Source organism: Schistocerca piceifrons, chromosome 3 (assembly GCF_021461385.2).
Source record: "Schistocerca piceifrons isolate TAMUIC-IGC-003096 chromosome 3, iqSchPice1.1, whole genome shotgun sequence".
Classification (NCBI taxonomy): domain Eukaryota; kingdom Metazoa; phylum Arthropoda; class Insecta; order Orthoptera; family Acrididae; genus Schistocerca; species Schistocerca piceifrons.
In genome coordinates, this window is record NC_060140.1 from 661,153,760 (window position 1) to 661,171,949 (window position 18,190).

Consider the following 18,190-nt stretch of genomic DNA (forward strand, 5'->3'; position numbering starts at 1 on the left):
AATTCTGTTAGTCACAAAGATAGTGACAGCAAAGACAGCGTAAAAGTAATGTGCAGTGAAATGAGCCTGACGCTGCTAATGCCAAAATTTTTACGGTAGGAAGTAATCATGTTTTGTCTAGGCGGGTGGGAAATTACTATCTTGCTTCATCTTCAGGACTAGGCACGGAATGGGCAACAAAAATTAAAGAAAAAAAGAAAGGAAACCCCTGCGTGAAAAATTGAAGTGACTTCATTAACGTTTCTTTCTGATTTGAAACATGAAGAAATAGGAGGTGCATTTTGTGTTCTAACGAGCATCATGCCTAAATATCCGTTACTCACATTGTTCGCTGTCTACCTCGGAGGAAGTTATATTCTTGACGAACACACATCCTTCTCTCTTTGTATTTTTGCAGACTAGTCCTCTGCGCTTTGTAGAACGAAAAAGTTTTAATACTCGTTTTTGTTCTTTGTTTGAAGTGACTCATCCCAAAATTTACATTTTTGTGAGTAACTTGAGAGGAGTACAGACTACTACAGTCGGCTGAATAGTCTCGACTCTGCTTCCGTACCAAAAACTAACAAGAAAACTGAAGAAATACGAGTATTCATCCAGAAAAAAACTGTGTAGTGTAAAATGGAAAGACTGAACTTTTTTCAAGTGTTTTTCGCACAACACTTAAATGTTATCCTTCGCTAAAATAACTAATGGAAGCTCGTTATTGTATAATTTCTTTATTTCAAACATTTTCTGTGATCCTTTGTCAGCTAGGGTATTTAAGATAATAATTTACCTTTTTGTATATTTTGCATTAAAAATATAATAGTATTCGTCAGTTGAGCTTTTCTACAGTCCTATTCTATGGCTTACTAACGTGTTGTGGAGAATGGGAGATGGCAAAAGACAATCACAAGTCTGCTGCTAGTTGCCCATTTCGTGCACTGGCGGTAAGGACAATGTAAGGCAAGTTTGAGAGGTCGTGTGTTGAGCAGGCAGAAGTTTGAGAGATCTGGTGAACCGCATTATAGAAACTCTGGCTCTTGATTGGTCCAGTAATACGTTCTCCACAGATTATAGTACTGTGAATTCTTTGGCAGTGCCATTCTATTAAATATCGACTTACAGTGACATTTATGAATAAATAGTCGTTAACTGCTTCTCTTCATATGCAGTAAAGAAATCACACACAACAAAATTCCCTAATTGCACATCGTTTTGCAGCTTAGCGTCGAAGTTTTGCTGCCGTCGCGTCAACGTAAACAGCTCGTAGGTTACGCAGCAGCGTTGCTGGAAGGGATCAGCTGCCACAAGCGACAGTTGTGTATACCTGCGCCGTGCAATCGACTCGCACAAGCCGACTCTGCCCGGATAACACAGGCCGCCTCAAGGTCTCCATTGTCCTGTTCTTGGCCGTTATAAATAATCTGGCGGCATAAACTGTGCCAAATCCAGTGCCATGTGTTCGCGAATCACCTGATACGCACCTGTTCTATACTTCACTCCCAGTAACCCTTCACAACAGAGATGTTATGCCTTTAAACTTTTGCAGAACTTCTGCAGTAATTGCATTTGTGCCATGGTCGTTGAATCATCACTAGTTTCGGAAGAAATGAAGCAACTTCGATTACTTTTTTGACTTATAGTTTCCAATTCATCCCAAATGGATTTGTCATAGATGTGGTAATCAATGGTATCACCGAAGGGTATAACACTGACAAGCCGTTGACTAAAACCGCAATGGATTCCTCTAAGACCTACCAGCTCCGAACCACACTCAGTGACACCCACACACGTTTATTGAGCACTTTTAAAACCTACCTGCACAGAGAAAACCAGTCAGGAAAGTCCTACGCGCCTGCAGTAGGCAACCACTTCGGCATTCCTTCCAGCAGGTAGAGAAGACACTCTCACCAGTCTTTCCTGTGCAGGTACGATTTTAAAGTGCTCAACAAACGTGTGTGCATGGCACTGACAGTATTGCCGAACTGGAGGATGTCAGAGGAACCCTGTGCCGTTTTATTCACACATATGCCAATGCCGCACTCCTCTGTGACCACTCCATAAGATGGGGCAAAACAGGAAGGCTGCAAAAGCTGTTGCTTCAGATCGTGTTAATAAAACTTCGTCAGATGCTACTGAACAGTCCCTTGCGATTCCACACTGTACACCAGAGCAAAATTTGCAGTCTGACGGCACTCCAAAGGAATTCGATCTTGTTCGACAGGGTTGCTGGCCCACATTATCTTTAGAGAAGTGTCGAAGCGTCCGTGGTGTGTCAGCATTGTCTTCGATTATCGAGAACGCCGCCCTGTTGATCATACCTCTGTGAACTGTAGTTCTGCACCGCAAAATGTGTGGGAATCAACGCCTCAAGATAAGGAGTGGTTTCGTTGACACCCTTATGCCTTTCCTTCCTTGAGGCCTCTTCGCGTAGATTCTGCGCGGCGGGGTGTCTGTAATGTTTTCCTGTTCTGACGTCCATCGCGGAAGCGTCAAAAGGAGTGTAATGTAGATAAGAGGGAATACGACGAACTTCTCATCACGTGACTCGTCCATGGTGGCCTAGGGCACAATTTTGGTGAAATTTGCTGGTTATGTTACATCATTAACCCTTCTTACATGAATTTCTGAGTTCTGGCCAAATTTTTCTCATGTGTCGACGCACCTTGCTATTTGAAGCGTCACCGAGCACGGCGGTGACGTCGCAGGGTGCCACACTTTTGAATCATTATGGAGAAAGGTTGTAGGCATAATTTACCCAAATTTTAAACTTATGTGTCGCAATGGCAAATAATTACGGGTTCGAAAAAGTAATTCTTTATTTCTGTTGCACAGTGTAATTAGCTACCGAGCCATGTGGTGCTGAGTCAGCACAATGGACTCGTTTTGGGGAGGAACGGTATTCAGACCCCTGGCCGTCCATCCAAATTTAGCTTTTCAATGGCTTCCATAAACCATCACTTAACTAAATTGCCGCGATGGTTCCTTTGAAAACAACAGGGGAGAACGTTTTTCTCCCATTTGGCGCTTGTCACTGTCGACCATACTTCCACGATACGCTACACCCTAATCTTTCTACACTCGCTGATAACAATTACCGAAAGAGAGAGACTTGACTGGAGCAAGGCTTAAAACCTTGTCCTGCCATCCACATTTTGATATTTAATGTCTTCTTAATTGGCTTAGGCAAATGATGGTTCTTTCGATAAGATACGAGCGATTTCCATTCCCATCCGTGTCCATTTGTAGACTGTTTACCGGCTTTAATATCCTCGTCATTTCAAAAAAATTTTCCTGTTAGGTGGAAGACTCCGAACAAGTTCATTACAAATTATGATATTATTACTAAAATTGGTTCTTGTGAGTTACTAGATATTTTTCATTTCAAATTCGACAAAATGGAGGAAAATGTTGGCCTATCCACTGATCCATGAAAATTCTATATGTGACTTGGTGCTATCATATTTAAAAATGGTAGCCAATATTATCATAATTAAAAATCAAAAGTGCCATCCCTTAAGTGTTGTATCTTAATAAACACAATTAATTAGCAGAAAACTATTGGACATTTCCTGTAAGCATTTCGCCTTCCACTACAGTTTGCTACCGTTCTAGCAGGTCTTTCCACACATATCCACTGTTGCACATGGCTAGTGCAACATATGAACCATTGCTACGATGAAACACGTCCCCTGAGTTCTTCGCGATTGTTTCACACTGCCTAGCCTACGTCCATCAGCTTGGTGAGGTTAGTCTGGAGGATACACACACCAGTTTCCTTCAAACATGGACAATAATGGTGTAGTGCGATTCCTACACATGAACCATATTTTATCGACAAAGGTCATAAATTAACTACCTGTACATCCGTGCTTGTACCCTCTGCAGTTGAGAGATTTTTGCTGTTGTTAATGATGTGGAAGATTCTAGTGGGAGTCATTGTCTCCATGACAGTAAATCTGAGAATACTAAAAACGGCTTTACTAACAAAGAAGAGGCCTTCCTGTCGTGCTAGTTTTGGTTACTGAACAAATTTCGTACTCTTGATACCCATGGGAACGAATACGTTGAGCAGACTTAAACTATTATCTTTTCAACACATCGAGAATAAATTCTTATTAGTCCAGAGAGAAAGGAGAGGGGGTGAGGATTCTCGTGGGCAGTTGGTACCCGCCAGAGTATTTGAGTTCACGGCAGTCTCTTGTCGGCCTGCCGAGTTACCAACAAAGAGAAATGAGGGGGGGGGGGGGAGGGGGGGGTGATAATCTTCAGTGGGCTTGCAAAAGGTACAAGCAAAGACATATTTTCCTTTAATTTTTTTCCGGTTACCTATTGCTGGTAAAGAATGGTCCATGTGTAGGGTAATATGGGAATTTCGTCTCTAGAATCGGACTGCGCCACTCTTGACCACGACTGAAGGAAACTGCTGTGTCTGCTTCAAGCTACTCACGGTACGTGTTTCCTCTTACCAATGGTTTACTTGTTGCCCTAGTCATGTGGAAGGATGTGTAAGGGTCCTGTCACAGACTTCTATAGTCCTCGGGAGAGAGCCAGGCAGAATGTGGTGGGGGGGCCTAGCTAAGCTAGAGAGCGCCAGTAAAATATTATTGGCCATAACACATTTATTTCGCAGTACTACAGGATTGTCTCCCAAGGCGCTGCACCAGAGTCAGGCCAGCAGAGTGTCAGCCCCTCATCAGGGGCAGGCCAGCATGTGCTCGTCTTTCAGTTCTGTCAGTACAGCGAGGCGTTAGGTGGCGGCACAGTTACGTCGCTGAGTAACCATCAACCCATGGACGCCGGTGAGCTCCAGCTCTATTTATCGATCTCCAAAGTGCTCTAGTAGACAGGGAAGATTTTCACTCAGAAGATATGCCCCCAGGTCCACCCAGAGTACATGCTGTCTTGCAGGGGTCAACCCTCAGCCCCTGTACAGGGGACAGGAGCCAGCCACATTGATGTCTACTAGAGGAACAGAATGAGCAGCAGTAGTGGTCCTCCCTCCCAAAGGCAGATGACGGACAGCATCCTGGTTACGCAGCTCAAGCTTCCAGTAGGCCTGCACAGTGATGGTAGTCTTGTAAGGTGTCAGGCAAATCCAACACCTTCCATGAAAACCCTGACATGATAAGCAAATCCAGTAGTGTGTCACATAGCTCCGAATAAATCGTGACATTAAATTAACCAAAGTAATACGAGTAACGAGTGAGCAAATGGAATACCACAGACTAACACAAGAATGCCTAAATGCATGTCATACCTTCCCACCGTGAGACAGACGCAGTTCCGAGGGGAGAAACGAGAACAGAAGCCGAGAGCAGAACCGTGTTAAGCTGGAAGGCCCTACGATAAGGGACGGACACCCACGTCGCCAGCTAACCGCTAGGACCACACCCCAGCCGCAAGTTTTAGCGTGAGACTTTTTCGCGTCTCTGTTACGTCAGGACCACGCCCCAGCCCATGTTAAAAGCTAGAGCCCTCCAGAAGAACAGTATAGATCTTACGATAACACAAAAAAGAGCCACGCCACCCGCAAGTTTTAGCGTGAGACTTTTTCGAGTCTCTGTTACGTCAGGACCACCCCCCAGCCCATGTTAAAAGATAGAGCCCTCCAGGAGAACAGTATAGATCTTACGATAACGCTAAAAGGACCACACCAGCTGCAAGTTTTAGCGTGAGACTTTTTCGCGTCTCTGCTACGTTGCAAACTTTAAAAACCTTTCCCCACCACGAAAAGTATAACGTTTCTCATTGGATAGACAGAATTTTTGTAGGCGGAGCTTAAGGTTAACGTTGAGACCCTGATTGGTCAGATGAAAACACAGCCAGATAGTTTTTTTAAAACCAACTTCGTTAAATTGTAGTAAGGAGAAGTTAGGAGAGAGTTGCTTCCGAGACAGCGAGGTGAGCGGAGCTGTGCTGCCCGCCGCCCCCTGACGAACACTGACAAGGTAATGAACGCACGCGATGCCGCATAACAGCGCACAAAGCTTCACCCAGAACTGCAGAAGTCTCATCTGTTACACCCCCTTTTTGCGTAATACTAGTGTCGATCGTCAATTAAAGCTCATGGTGTTCTCATTTGCCACTTGAAGTAAAAATCTGAAACTCGATGATTTTTCTGTCATATAGTTATTGAGAAGCCACATCAGCCAGTGTAATTTACGACAAGTTAGATAAGTAATTAAAGATAATTGAGGGTCACTGTAGACCATTTTGATAGTTTTCTCTCTTGTGAAACTTAATTTAAACCTAGATTATAGATGTGATATGGCATAGGTCATCCTTTGATCCATTGTAGAACTTGGAAACCCACTCAGGGAATATTCGTTCACATTTTTGTTGAACGCAGTTGGTTTTTACCATCCTGTATTAAAACATTTCCTTTTAGCAATAGTGCAATTTATAAACAATGTTTTGTGAGTAGAATAAAATTTCCAATGGTAAACTTAACTGCTTTATCGACGTTATTTTACCAGCTAACTAAAAATAGGAAAGCCTTGAACCCCTTCCACTAAATTTAGTTAGTATTAAGATTCTTTTACAGGGAGTGCAGTGGAGCTGACGTTGAAATCATCAAGTAATTGGTTATATCATCGCTAGTCTCACTGAACTCTTCTGAATTCTACATGTCATGTGTGGTCTGGCGTCTCCTTACCAGCAACAGGTCCCAGGTTCAAACTAGTCAATTCCCTAAAAAACACGCTCAGAGTGTCGTTGCGCGAAAGTGGTAGGGAGACACGATATAGAACAAACAGACACCACGCAGAATGTTAGATTCTCCATGCCCCACCAGCCTTGCCTCAGAAGTTGGCACTGCAGCTGCCAGTAGCAGAGTCCTTCAAATAGGACTTGTGGCTCCACAGACGACTGAAGACAGCTAGGCATGCCGAGCGTCGACTCCCATAGCCTCCACTCTCACTGGATAGCTGTGACTGAGACGAGATCTGAGACTGAGACGAGATCTGAGACTAACAGTGAGCAGTCTTAATCAGTGCCCATCAAATAAGACATTTGTTAAGAAATGTGGGATATTTATGTTGACGATTTCCCTGTGCTCTGCTTTGTTGGACATCATATGGCCTAGTTTTCCATGGTTGTCAACTCTCTTAGTGGCATCAGACTTTCGCAACTTCACCTTTCAGTGGCTCTTTTCTGCTGGTTCAGCACCTGAATACTTATTGTTGCATTGTGTCTAGGCCTTTCTTGCAACACTGCTTTGCTGCTAGTATGATGATGTCTCTCAACTATCTCGATGACATTATACTTCGTTTGCAGACTTGGGCAGTTGGTCGTTCCCTTGCGCTGGAATACCTTCCGTATTTGTCACAACTCGCTCAAATTTTCCCCTAGCTGGCAGTCTGCAGGTCACTGGCACAGGCGGTTCGGCTTCTGGCAGTTGCCAAGGTAAAACTTGGACGAATTTTTAGTGCCATCCAGGGTTACTATCGTGGGGTGTAGCATTCCCCCTTCCTTACCATTTTTAAGTAGGATGACTCTGCTGCTGCTGATGGACCTCTCACCACAGTCCTCCTAATATGAAAGTCGCATAGTTGGAACAATAATGAAATTAATTTGTTATTATTGTTATTATGATTATTTCATTATTATTATTTACAAAAAACCCACACCCTGATCTCAAACAAACATGTTCCTCTCACTATAGTTCGCAGGCCTCTAATAATGAAACCCATACGTTTCGTCTAATTACAAAAGGAGGAGGAAGGGTCGAGGAGGGAGGGGGGGGGGGGGGGGGAAGGTGGGGTGCGTGGGCGGGATGGAGGGGGAGGACCTTGAGTATACCATATACAACTGCCTCAGGTGTTGTATCGTTCATCGTTAGTGTAAATGATCCTATCAGCTCTTGGAATTACCCCACTCATCGTATCAGTTCCTGGGTTTTAAATTGTTATCTTAGGTAATATGCCCACTGCTTTCCTATCACTGGAAATGTCACTGTGTGATATGCCACTAATGATAGTGAAATTTTCATTGCAAGTGTTTCGAAATTTTTATAATATTTTTAACATCCCCAAGTACCCAGACTACTCTGTAGTTTTAATTTTTGGCGTTACTTTATCCAGTTATTCTATCAAAATCAAAAACAGTTACACAGGTAGCTAATACATGCCAGTTCGGCATATGGATCGTGTTATGAACTTTCTGAAGGTAAAAGTTGATTATGACTGTATTCACAAAAAAAATGGTTCAAATGGCTCTGAGCACTATGGGACTTAACTTCTGAGGTCATCAGTCCCCTATAACTTAGAACTACTTAAACCTAACTAACCTAAGGACATCACACACACCCCTCCCCGAGGCAGGATTCGAACCTGCAACCGTAGCGGTCGCGCGGTTCCAGACTGTAGCGCCTAGAACCGCTCGGCCACCGCAGCCGGCCTGTATTTACAATTTACTGCTATCGCTACTTACTACACGTTTACTCCTGCACCTGCTGTTACCCCTCTATCCATTTCCATATGACTCATTACATTAAGTTTGTGATACTGCATAATGATTCTTAATTTGTTTGCAACATACTACGTTAGTGTCACGGTTCAACGTGGCACTATTACTGTTCCCCACATACTTCTGATATTTGAATTCTGAGTACTCAGCCTAGCATGGGGACGACAAGTAAAGCTAAAAGTCATCTCTTTGCTCTGTAGCATGGAATGGCTTAATGTTTGACTGTTGGTTGTAATTCGTTAGTTGTATGAGAACGTTAAGCTCATCGCTTCTCTGGGTGAAATTTGAAAGTAGAAGTCTGTGTTAACGATATGATTCATACTCCTCCTCCTTTTTTTAATACTCATCCATTACACAAAAGGTTGACGACACACTGCACAAGCGTTCTCTATCGCCATTCCCGAGCTGTAGAGGTACTCTGGGCGCTTCAAGACGAGCTATGAGAAGATAACTGCAAACTACCGCCATGTCGTCGACAGAAATATGGCGTTCCCACGTTTTTCTCGAGGCTCATTGTCTGTGTACTGCACTGACACACAACTACCAACACTATTAGTGTTGCTATCAGTACTGTTTTAGCACATTACTCATTAGTGCCCAAGTGATTCATTTTATTTATTTACTGTCAAGAAACAGGTTTCTGTTAATATTAATGCTAAAAAAGACCAAATTTTTACACCGACTAATAAACTGTCATTTCAAAGAAATCATCTTTTTTTCAGTAAGTATCCTAATTACTGTACTAAAAGTATTTAATGACTCTATTTAGCATAGCAGTAAATTTATGACTTACTTGTAATAGCAGTACCTCATATTAACACTAACACTATTTGCACTGATTGACATGGCACACTGATGAAGAAGGGAGGGAGATTAGTGTTTCATGTCGCGTCGATGACGATGTCATTAGAGATGAAGAGCATCCTCGGATTGTGGAAGAATCGAGGAAAAAATCAGCCTTGTCCTTTCAGATTAATTATGCAGGCATCAGCCTTAACCGATTATTGGAAATTGCGGAAAACTAAATCGGAAGGTCGGTCGGGGATTTGGAACTCCGTCCTCTCCTGTACGACTTCAGTGCCTTATCATGACGCCATCTAGCCCGGTTTGACGAAGGCATTGTACTCGTGGCCGAAGAGTGGTTATTCATATCCACGACAGCCATGTTAATTTTTCTTGTTATTTCCCTAAAATCACTTTATTTATTTTGCGTTTCGTCTACATATGTCATTAACAGTTATAACCTGATCATTACAACAAATACAAGGTGATTCACGAGGATATGCAAATATTTTAATATGTTATTCTACAAGTAAAACTAAAGAAAAAAGTTCATATAAACATAGGTCAGGAAATGTTTAGTTACGGTGTTACGGCTAGTAAAAGATTTTGCTTGAAATTTAGCAACTTTGCTAATATGTAATTTTCGGATTTCCGGGTGAAAAAGTACACATACAACATCAAATTAAGAATGTTATTTATTAAATAAACTATGTATAAACTTTTTATATAAACTAATTCTTAGAAATTCAGTCAAAAGAGTGAAACACGACTAATACTACTAGGACTAGCAAAAAGGGAAGAAATAGAAAAACGTTCCCTACTTCTACAAAATATCACTTTGTATGACTTTCATCATTGTCATGATCGATTTTACAACCACCGACACAAAAACAGTCCCAGTGTTGTAGGCACAAAAAGTGGCTGCACCGTTTGCGTGTATATTTGGTGAGTTTTGTCGTTTTATTATCATCATTCCAGCAGGGTTGGCAGCGCTTTCGTTTACGGGCTTCAGTATCAGTGGTTGCAGAGTTTCTTGAAGTTTGTGGTATTTTGTCTTGAGGAAAAAGTTCTCCAAGACATACGGCCATAGTGCGTGGCAAGAGTGGCTGTGATCGCCTAATCCAATGATCTTTTATGAGCTCTTTTCCCAACTCAAGATGGAAAACTTTCCTAGGAGGCATGTTTTGTCCGTTCCCCAGGCAAATGACTTGTCTGTTGATATCAGCTACGTTTACAATGGTGGAAAACACAACCACTGTTCACCTTTTCGTGCCTCTTTGGACACTGTAAACAGGACCCATTTTGTCAACCATGTCTACACCAAGTTTATGTTTATTATAATACGTCATCATTTCTGGTTTCCTTTCCTACCAACATCCTCCATCAGTTGCCCCGCCCAAATCCATAGCGTAAATCGAGAGCACATTCTTTTTATTCATTTTGTTGTGTGACTCATATGAAACCATAGTGCCTTCTTTATCGAAAGAAAAAGCGCTGGAGAATGTCTCACTGTTTCTCAAATCTTTCATTTCTTTTGGAATTTTCCACTTGTTGTTCTTCAAAGTCCCCACATAGGACAGGCTGTATTTGTTGACGTGGTGTGAAGGAGAGTAACACAGACGTCAGCTGTTTCATTGCGGCCTGATTTACGAAGAGGGGCAACCAGGCGTTGAACGACATCCACAGACTTATTACTAACCTGGAAAGGGCCATCAGGTTGCTTCTCTGCGTAAACATCCATTTTGAATGTATAATACACTCTTGAAGCGACGGCAGCAAACTTTTTTAACTCTATATTTAGCTGACTTGGAAGATACATATTGAATAAAGTTGCACCTACCCCTAAAAGCCTCCAATTCCTCATCGATGGTGACGTCTTCTCTCACTTGGTAGCTCTGTTTACAATTTTTCAAAAATGTCCCTGATGGGGGCAACGCAATCGAGCGCTTTTCGCTCTTCTCTGGTTTGCCTCTCATCGAATCTTAGAGTTTGAAGTAAGAAACGAAACCTATTGAGGCTCTTGGTGAGATGGTATGTCGCAGTCCCAAATCCATCAACAGCCCATAAATCTGAAAGGTTCAGTTTCCTTTCTTTATAAGTTCCAACAATACAGATACGGCCAATAAATACTTTTATCTCGGTTTTGTCGGTCTTTTTAGCGTCTCTGCAACATAAATAATTTATATAGGTTTTAACATGCTGTCTTGTGAGGTTTTGTTTGCCCCTGCTCTTACGTAGATAAAGCATTTTTCTCCGTGAAATTGAATTCAGTATTTTTCTTCGTTGCTTTTTGCGACAGACATAAGGCGTCTTGTCGTATTCACAATCAGGTGGTGTCCCTGAATCACTTTGTTCAGTGTCAGAGTTCTCTTCGCGTTCATGAACCTCTTCTTCTGCATCAGTGTCAACTGGAACCTCTGGGGCGAGGTTTACTGTTCCTTCAGGAGCTGAAGCAAATAACAGTAGACTTTCTTCGTCATCACTCCAGGTCAAACCCATTCAAATAGAAGTAGGTGAATTTTTCGTATGTCGGGGGGGGGGGGGGGATGTCGAGATCATTATATACTGTTTTTTCACTATTTTGAACCTGACAATGAATTTTATATATTGGTTTTAGGAAGAACAAATTATGTAGGAGAAGCTTGGACAAAATATAGTTACTCAGAACATTTGGAATAGTCAGACTAACATAAATACAAGCGTTGTATCAGAGAGATACTTGAGCACGTGTCAGGTACACAAATCAATTTTCACAAAAATAACTATAATCAGAAGGTATCACAACGTATATTAAAAAACTGAATGGTAAAATCAAAAATGAAACGTTTAAAAATATTTATTTAAAAACACGTTACGTGTCTGTCAGACACAAAAGTAAATTGATCGTCTCTCGTGCCTGGGACGGGCGACAACGCTCGATTAATCCGTTGAGGAACACGTGATTGAGGAGTAGGAGAGAAGAAGACAACGTCGTCCTCGCGCGGCTAATCTTGTAATCAAACGCGCATATCTGTCAAATACATAGCGTGTAATGGAGTGTTGTAAATTAGTAAGAATCACCCAGTATATCTCTTAAAAATCAGTGATTAGTTCGTTAGTTTTTACATTTTTTGACAGCAGGGTAGTGGTGATATTAGTAGGAAACTGGTACTTCAGTGTGCGTAACTTCCATACATATCGCCATATCGCCAGATGAATACTGGTATGGTTTCCTGCTTAAGGTCATGGCTCATTGCCTGCATCATGCTTGTCCACCGTTCTCGTCCTTCTGCTCTAATGACTATTACGTCTACGAGACGTTATACTTTAAACTATGATGAAAAAATACTAATATTTAGAACGACAGCGTGAAAGAAATTTGCGAAGTATTGGCCGTAATTTGCATATATTTGAAGCTCATCATTGACCTTCAGTTTTAGTATTGGTTACACCTACTTGTGAAGAGAGTATGACGATTGCATGTCAGGGCTAAGGGGTTGTCAATACATTTTAAGGCTGCACTATTGATCATACGTTTACTATCACAGAGAAAAAATATTTTGTAAATTTCTCTTAAATCATTATTCTAACCATGCACTGGGATTTTTTGATTATAGGATGCCCTGGGGATGGTACTGTGTACCGTAACCAGTAGCCAGTAATCAGAATAAGGAAGTACGACTATAGACTAAAACAATTTGTTTCTAATTGTGTTGGTCGCTGTTCCAATCGACTGTACCTAATTAATTTTGTGCTCTGATTTTCCTTTAAGTTCAAAAGAGTACGTTTAGTTTCGTAAACTGCGCTTCCCATAGAGTGCCAACGGCCTTACCACAATAGGAACATCGGTTCCCATCAGATCACCGAAGTTAAGTATTGTCGGGCTCGGCTAACAATTCTATGGGTCACCCTCTGGGTCTGCCGAGTGCTGTTGGCACGCAGGGTGCAGTCAGTCCTTGTGAGGCCCATTGACGAGCTACTTGACTGAAAAGTAGCGGCACCGGTCCCGAAAACTGACAAGGCCAGGACAACTGTGTGCTGACCACATGCCCCTCCATACCTGCATCCGGTGACGCCTAAGGGCTGAGGATGGCATGGCGGCCGATCGGTACAGTTTGGCCTTCAAGGTCTCCTCAGATATTGCTTGTTTTTTGTTTCCTGCAGAGTGTCTCATTTAACACAGCAGGATATCTTTAATCATTATTCCAGGCTTTCACATCCTGCAGCCAGTGGGACCCTTATTCGGTTCTAATTGGGACTACATACACTTGCATGTGTAGCAAGTGAGTGTGTTCTTTCTGTGTCAGAAACGTGTATAGCCAGATTTCTATGAGACCTTTCGGAAAGTAAGGAACGATCGGTAGCGAAATGGGAACCACAGTGATAATCAGATGAAGCTTTGTGCCGATGTGTTGAGCAGTGTGTCTAGTATACCCGTAGATAGCTCTTCTCAGTTCGGAGCTCACAGTTAACGTGTAAAGAAACCTAGAAAATAGTGTCTGAAATCAGTATGGGTGCCTGCCGAGAGATTTCGCTGATTTCACACATTTCCTTCTTCATGATAGTTCTCGTCCACACGCTGCAGGAGCTATGAGGACTCTCCTGTAGCATTTTCGGTCGGAAGTGTTTGATCACCTATCGTACAGGCCGGACGTGGCTCCCTCTGAGTTTCATCTCTGCTCAAATGAATCGCTGGCTATGAAGAGAACATTTTGGCACAGACAACGAGTTGGAGGCTAGAGTAGAAAATTGCCGGAAAACACAGGAGGCTGCCTTCTATGATGAGGGCACTGGAAAGTTGCGGCGACTATGTAGAGAAGTAGCTGGAAGGTGTAGCTAAATGTTGCAAATAAAACAGTTTTGATTTTCACTATGGTTTCCATTTCACGACAGATCGTTCCTTAACTCTCCTAATAGCCCTCGTATTTACCTCGACTATTCCGAGTTTCATCGGATAAGGTAGTATCAACACCGCAATTTTTTGCGTTTGTTTTATAATATTGTCAATGCGATAGTTTTCAATAAAAGCCTTGGCAATGTCTCTTTAGGGCGAGTCACGATTTTTGTACCTAAAAATATATTTTAATCTTTCTTTTATTTCAGTTTCCGCAAATGAACCAACGACCTTCCACAGACAACTAGTTGGTGTCCTCGAAAATAGCTAACACTAAATCCTTGAGCGCTTATTTCTCGTATTGTCAAATTTCGAAGCAGAGGTCCTTGTGTATTCACTGTTCGATGTGAAAATAATTCAACGCCAACGACGAGTATAGTGGCTTACTCAAGGAATATATTGCTTCCGTTGCATATGACTGTCCTTTCTAGACTTCTTTGTGTGAATAGTATTTTACGGGCCACTTCAACTAAGTGAGCAGCTGCGGTGAGGAAGATCGTGGTTAGAACATCTTGTTAATACTGAATGCTGCACTTATAAGATTTACGAATATTTGCGACTAACTACGGTCAAGATAAGAGGTGAGCACAATTTTTATAGTAACTTTATTATTCAAAGACGCGTTTCCTTAACTCGGCATTTTTTTTACATTCTAAATTATTTGACTTTGATTATTACAAAAATAAGTAAGCATAAACATGGTTTTAAAATTTCTCGTGATCTGAGTACAACTGGCAGACTGTTTACATAGTGATAAACATTTTGAAGCCATACGGCATCAGAGCAGTATTCAGTGCTAATAATACTTTGGGTAGATTTCTGTGAAAGAATGTAGTTGTTCCGCATGGCAGGGTTGAATAAGCAGGCATGCATAAATTTGAATGCAGATCATGTGACGCTGAGATGCTTTGGCGTCAGATACAAGGTACATAAACTCTCATGTACTTGAGAACTATAATGCATTTTCATTACGTTTCATTCTCTATCCCGACGGGGGAGAACCAGCCGTTTGAGACCTGACACGTTTAGAGCGGATTCACAATCAGAACCAGGCAAGCTGGTAGTGGAGAAGGGGCCAGGGAAGGGGGTGGGGGGGGGGAGTGGTTCTGAACGTGGGAATATATGGGTGGTCACTTCTAGTTCCAGCATTTATACCTTACAAACAAGGGAAACCTCCGGAAAACCTTGCTTGCAACTCATGGATTGGAGCTATTTTTATTTATTCTGGGACAATACGTCCCACAAAAAGATACACTGTTCAGTCTTTTGCATGCTTATGCATACGTTTACCTATTTATTTATGCATCGTTGAGTGAGTCTGCCGAGATTGAGCCCTTAAGGTCTTCTCTTACATCGGACCAATAACAACACGTGCCAAAGAAATTCCTATGCCTACTTCTGGTTCCCCTGGAAAATGAACTTCTGTAGAAACTGCTCCTTCATTATTCTGTTCAACTAGAATTTCTTACGATCATAGATTTTTGTCTAATAATTACTACAGTCGTTCGTGATTAATTCCATTATTCCTACGGCTCAAAAATGGTTCAAATGGCTCTGAGCACTATGGGACTTAACTTCTAAGGTCATCAGTCCCCTAGAACTTAGAACTACTTAAACCTAACTAACCTAAGGACATCACACACATCCATGCCCGAGGCAGGATTCGAACCTGCGACCGTAGCAGTCGCGCGGTTCCAGACTGAAGCGCCTAGAACCGCTCGGCCACCAACGGCCGGCTATTCCTACGGCATAACATGTTAATAGGATATTTGGTCAGGAATGTTGCATAACGCATCTGTCAAATATCGGCAAAAGAGGTAATATTTGCTCATGAAGCGTGAACCAGGTTGGCAATTTTGATAGTTTAGCATGTGGTTCTATCACTTTGCAAAGCCATATCATGATTTAATGAGGAATCAGACAGTAAATATCAGACTTCACCAGCAGGCACAGTTTAAATTGAGTACCTAGTTCACCGTTTTGACTCCTAGTGAGCACTAACCTCCACTTTCTTAATGCCCGACATTATCATGTTCGTTCTGCCAGGCACGGACTTTTGGCTGGTGCATGATTTGCCAGGTCTAATGCCAGCTTTTTGAGGGTTAAATTTCACATCGATAGAGTTTGCCATGCGGCTCAAAATTAGTCTCTCATACAGTTCGTACAGCTGAAAAAGAAGTAATGTACGAGGGCTATTCAGAAAGTAAGGTCGCGAAATGGAAACCACTGTGAAAATCAAAAATGTTTTATTTGCAATAGTTATCTACACCTTCCAGCTACTTCTCTACATAGTCGCCGCTCCCACGTACGACATTTGTCGTATCGTTGATCCAACTTTCCAAAGCCTCATCATAGAAGGCAGCTGCCTGTGTTTTCCCTCCATTCACTACACTCGTGTGCAGCCCTTTGTCTCTGCCACGATGTTGTCTTCATAGCCAGCAGTTCATGTGAGCGGAGATGAAACTCGGGGGGGGGGGGGGGGGGGCAGTTGTGGGCTGTATTGTGGTTGATCAAACACTTCTCATTGAAAACGCTGCCGGAGAATCTTCATTGCCCTGAAGAGTGCGCCCGAGAATTGTAGTAAAGAAGGAAACGCATGACAGTTACGTAATGTGGGCTGCTTGACATCAGGCGACATCTCTCGGCAGGTCCCCATACTTGGTGGAAGACATTATTTTCTAGGCAGTTTTAAGTGCTCACTGTGCGCTCAGAATTGAAAAGAGCGACCTGACGCTATGTACTGATATAATAGAGACACTTCCCCAAATCTGTGCCAAGCTTCATCCGATTTTCACCGTGGTTTTCATTTCAAGCCCGAACTGACCTTATTTTCCGAATAGCCCTAGTGCAAGTCGTCTCTTTATCTTTCACGACCCAAAACTTCCCTGCTCTTTCACGAGTAAAATATGGAAGGGTGGCAACAACCCAGATAACCAGCTCTAACATACAGGACTGCTGGATTAAAACGGTATATGAGCCCTTTCGTCGAACCCACCTCAGATCAACTGAGGTATAGGTGCATGCTGCAGTTAACTGCATGAAGGCCAAATGGACTTCTTTTCATGAGGAAATTGTTGATGCCGTTGTGGATCTCACCGCTAAATCTGAATAATACCAGGAATTTGTAAAAAATTTACAATGAATCTCGAGACAACACATATCACTGATATGCAGATAGCAATTCATACAAAATCTCTCGCTTGGATCTAGTTAACACCTTGCTGAATGTGAGAAACTATATCAGAAAGGGGCTTTTGATGAAGAAAGTATAACATGCTGCACAGCACTGCTCGAAATATTATCTGCAGCGAGGCAAAACAGATGGATTGAGACCTTGCAGAGGGCGAACATGACACACAGCGCCAAAAAGCCTGGAACTTATCAAAAAGCTCAACAGTAACCCAAAAGGCTCCATACAGTCTGCTGAGATAACACTGAAAGAAGTGGCCCATCAATTCCGCTTAAATGGAAAGACCAATACAAAACATCAAAAAGTGAAAATCAGCCCACATGCCCTCAGCGTCCTTCACAATGAAAAACCTCAAACAGGGCTTCAGTACCATGAAAAGCGATAAAGTGGCTGGGCTGGATGATATCTGCATGGAGTAGATCAAATATTTTGGCGCAGGAGTCAAAATGTGGATCCTGCGGCTCTTCACATGTTGCGGTGAAATTTGCAAGCTCTCCAAGATGTGGAGAAGGACAGGGATAGTGGCGCTGTTGAAGCCTGGGAAAGAACCAGATTCACCAAAAAACTGTAGACCTACAAGCGCTATTCGGAAACTAAGGTCTAATTGGGAGCAACATGAAAACCCTATTGAAAATCCGATGAAGCTTGGCGGGGAGTGTCTATTATATCCGTAGATAGCGACAGGCCGCTCTTTTCAGTTCTGAGCGCACAGTGAGCATGCAAAGATGCCTAGAAAATAATGTCTTCCGCCAAGTATGTAGGCCTGCCGAGAGATTTCGCCTGATGTCATGGAGCCCACATTGTATAACTGTCATGCGTTTCCTTCTTTATGACAATCCTCGGCCGCACTCTACACGTGCAATGAAGATCCTCCGGCAGCGTTTTCAGTGAGA

The 18,190-nt window shown here is 42.4% G+C and overlaps 1 protein-coding gene and 1 pseudogene across 1 annotated transcript in view; both read left to right on the forward strand.

Annotated features, from left to right (window-relative positions):
* LOC124788950 overlaps positions 1–18,190 on the forward strand; it is a 462,645-nt gene that overhangs the window by 91,924 nt on the left and 352,531 nt on the right. The window lies entirely within an intron of this gene.
* Positions 13,032–13,150, forward strand: LOC124790802 (annotated as a pseudogene).